The following is a 4,130-nucleotide window of genomic DNA, read 5'->3' as shown; positions in this document are numbered from 1 at the left end:
TGAAATGTGAATTTATTTCTGTTTACTTTTACACTATGAAGTGTGAACGGTCAACAAGAGGGTTAACACAAAGTTTGAAATTGTGTTTGACCAGTCTCCAATGTGCATTTAACTAATAACTAAAAATAAGGCATTGGCATTAAATATAGACTGATACATACTATAAATACAGACACCCAAACAGTGTGCAATAATAAGATTAACATACTGATGGACAATAAATACACAAACACAGTGGACACACACACACACGGCAGGAGGAGTTCATACAGGTGGTGTGAAGATGCTGTATACAAGGTGCAATGAGTTAAGTGTAAGTGGCATGGTGAAAGAAGTGTTCATGGAATATTCTCCCGTGTCCTTGGTTATTCATGTGGTTTTCTTCAGTGCGTTGAGGAGTCTGATGGCTTGTGGAAAGAAGTCGTTTCCCAGTGTGCTTTTGCAGCACCGCATGCTGGGCTAGCGCTTCCCTGATGGTAGTAGGGAGAACAGGTAGGGGTGATCTTATGAGCTTTTCTGCTGTCCTCACCACTCTCTGTACTGCCTTCTAGTCTTCAGCTTGACGGCTGCCATGCCAGACAGAGAGGCTGCTGGTCAGGATGCTCTCAATGACACCCCTGTAGAAGGTGGTGAGTGCCGTTGTGGGGAGGTCGGCTCTTCTCTCATCCTTCGCAGGAAGTGGAGTAGTGTCTGTGCCTTTTTGAGATGGTGGAGCCATGTGGTGCAGTTGGCAGAGGAGGAGCGGCACAGTGGTTGGTGCTGGGTTGATCAGGTTCAGATCCGAAGTTGCTGGTGTCATCAGCCCTCCCTCTGAAAACTGGCTCTGTGCCTGTCAAAAAAAGGCATGTTAATGTTATGAATGACAATTAAGACAAAAACAACCAACCCCTATCTACCTACAGAAGGACATGACATGAGCATGTGCATATGCTTGTGCACATGCCCCCCCCACACACTGCTACTGTCTTAAAGTTTGGTGCACGTGCATGCATGCACGCCTATTCTCCCCCCTTTGCCTCAAGTCAAGTGTGCATTTTAGAGGTTGTCATCACCTGCACATGTGTGAAGAGCAGGAAGATTGGAGGTTGAGGATGAAGAGGCAGGGCAGGAGGTTCTCCTTGTGAGCGGCCCTGGTCCTGATGCTGATTGCCCATCACCACGCTGTGGCTCATCAAACCCATTACCGGCATATCAATGCTGAACAGGAACGACTGCTTCCATCTGCACGCATGCACACAAACACATGCACACAAACAAACACACACACACACACACACACACACACACACACACACACACAGACACAGACACACACACACACACACACACACGAGAGGGATACATAGAATACACTACATAAAAATCACACCCATCATTTTAATGCAGAACACCAGGCTGAAGAGATACACAGCCTCTGGCCTGTGCAGGGATCACTACAGTGCCAGTGTTTTGTATTATCCTCTATCCACATTTTTTTTTCAATAAATAAACACAGCACAGAAAGGAATTACTGTATGAAATACTTATTGGTCTAGTGCAGAACAAAACAGATTCAGTGTTTTACTCACCACTGTGTGCAAGTTTCTGTGTTCAGCTCAGGTGGAAGCCTCCATCACAACATGTTGATACTGACATTAACCATCCTTCAGAAAACTGCCTCTGCCTGTCAGAAATAGCAAAATAATGTTAACACAACAAGGTAGTATCTTAAAAATATCCTTAACCAAAGACAGACAGACACACACTGCCACTGTCTTGGTTCTAGGACACACACACACGCCCTTTAAGGGTCACATCACATGTAATGGCCGGGTTCTCACTCACTCACTCACTCCTTTTCTCCTACTTTTGCCTCAGACAATGCAGTGAGTTTTTAAAAATTGGCCTTACCTGCACATGTGTGAAGGACAGGAAGGGAGGTTGAGGATGGAGCTGCCAGTCAGGAGGTCCAGAGCTGTCCTGGTCCATCACCATCATGTGGATCATCAACCCCAACCCCAACTTCTTATATCTGCGTGAACACATTCACGAACACTCACACACACACACACACACACACACAATAGGCGAGATACAGGTTATATGGCACATTAGGAGGCATGGGTATTGTTGCACTCTAGATGTTTAGAAATAAGTAGGTGCGTGGACCCAAAAAGTAGAGTTCAATGTGGGAGTACACTAAATAAGACACTGAGGTCAAGTCACTGCTCTCTGATGGCAGCAACCTGAAACATCTGCTCTACTCTGCTCTGAGAAAAATAAAACAAAAAATCTGCTTGTGCTTGACCTTAGTGTCTTATTTAGTGTGTGAACCTGCTCCCACATTGAACTATATGGCACATTTAAAATCAGACCCAATGACAAGTCAAGTCAATGCAACGGACATGAACCGACCATTACATTAAAATAACAGACTAAACAGTCTTTGGATGATTGAAGAGGCAGGAGAGATGACGAGGGGCCTCGATCCAGTAGCATTTATTTACTTCCCAATCTGCTCGTTAGCACCTGTTAACTTCATAACGATCGCGGACATTAATGGCGCTAATGTACATACTTTGAGCGAAAATTACAACGAAAATATCAACACAAACGTAACAGAATATCTTCCCATCAAAGATCAATAAAGTAGCAGAGAAATTAAAGTACAGAAACATCATTAAATAGTTTGTGACACGGAGGGAAAAAACACAGCTTACCCCTTGCCAATCTTCCACCCCGTGAGGAAGAGAGTTCCGGGTGCCACACCAATTAACGCCCCATCAGAAACAATAGGTAACGATAAACCCATCCCAAGTGGTATCTACATTAGCCCATATATTTTGAGAAGTTCACTAAGAGAAAATATAAAGGTTTATTTTTAGCACTACTACATCAAGTCGGTTTTATTTACAATTTCTTTACATGCACTGGTCAAGAATTGAAATTACGTTTAACACCAGGTTGAACAAATATGACACCTCCGACTTTCTGTTCGCACTCCGACTAAGTCAACTCGTAAAGTAACCGTTATGTATATTCATGCTTTTTATTCGAAATCTTACCGACAGTTGAGTGATCGCTGCAGCGAAATCCATCCAGCGAAATCCATCCAGTCGTTTTAATAAGTCCCGCGCGGCGCTTACAAGTGTTGTCATTCGGCAGCATGTCACTGACTTTAGAAACTTGAACAGCCAAAGGGGCGTTACTGTGAGGGCGGTCTAGTAAGGAGGAATGGGCGTAGCGGTATTAGCTGGACAAGACGCAGCTGGACCATATTGAAAATTCCGTGCTCCTGGACACAGAATTATTTTCCGTGATGGACACACAGAAGTGCTCTCTCTATACTCCCACAGTTCTATGTTTCCACAGTCTTGTGTTTTCTCAGGATTTTTCTAATTTCAAATATTTTTTTCTCAAAAAAAACATTTCTTACTGACAGGTTAGGGTTAGGGATTGTTTTGGTCTGTGCACAGTTCGTTTTCTTTCATTCATTATATGAATTTGATAGCCTAGCAACCAACTGGAAAAGGTATTTCTCAAAAATATGTCTTTAATGACAGTTTAAGGTTAGGGAATGTTTTGGTCAGGGTACAACTTAAATTGCTATAGCATTATTTTGTTTAGGTTTATCATTTGGTATGTATTTTCTAATGATAGAGTTAACACAGAGCTGTGGTAATAGCCTATAGCAGGGGTCCCCAAACTTTTTTCTCTGGGGGCCACATTATCGTTCCTGACTGTGATCAGGGGCCGGGATCAATCATGTGGACTTTATACTAGGCCACTGCCTGTTATAGCCATAATTTGTAGCACGGCCATCGTCATTACACGCTGAAGAAGGGCTTTGCCCGAAACGTTTGTAGGAGAATAAACAGAGAAAAATCTGAAGAGTGCCGTCCTTTGCTTCCTTCATTCATAATTTCTAGCACAAAATAGTTTATCATTACAAGTGATTTACAAAAGACGTGAGTGAATACTTCACATGTTTTTCAATTTGAAATACCACAGGTTTTCCTTTTAATTTCCAATAGCCATGTAAAAATAGCAAGGAAAGCTTAGAAAAATATGGTGATTGACAGTTTAGGAGTGATACAATAGAAATGGTAGGCCTGTTTATATTACAGTGAGATGAGAAACTATCAAGACAA

The 4,130-nt window shown here is 42.6% G+C and overlaps 1 long non-coding RNA gene across 3 annotated transcripts; it reads right to left on the bottom strand.

The window, feature by feature from the left end:
- Window positions 1–3,240, bottom strand: LOC134456192 (uncharacterized). Of its 3 annotated transcripts, none has more exons than XR_010036255.1 (5): window positions 3,045–3,240; window positions 1,891–2,011; window positions 1,569–1,663; window positions 1,053–1,221; window positions 1–829 (listed from the first exon to the last, which is right to left on the bottom strand). It is a non-coding gene; the product is annotated as an uncharacterized LOC134456192 (long non-coding RNA). The 3 variants fall into 3 exon arrangements; XR_010036254.1 differs by lacking the exon at window positions 3,045–3,240 and adding an exon at window positions 2,700–2,715; XR_010036253.1 differs by lacking the exon at window positions 3,045–3,240 and having other exon boundaries at window positions 1,891–2,686.
- Window positions 3,241–4,130: the final 890 nt, after the last annotated feature.

The sequence above is a fragment of the Engraulis encrasicolus genome, chromosome 10 (genome assembly GCF_034702125.1).
Source record: "Engraulis encrasicolus isolate BLACKSEA-1 chromosome 10, IST_EnEncr_1.0, whole genome shotgun sequence".
NCBI lineage: Eukaryota > Metazoa > Chordata > Actinopteri > Clupeiformes > Engraulidae > Engraulis > Engraulis encrasicolus.
Note: the sequence above shows the minus strand (reverse complement) of the source record. Positions and strands in the feature narration are given on the sequence as shown.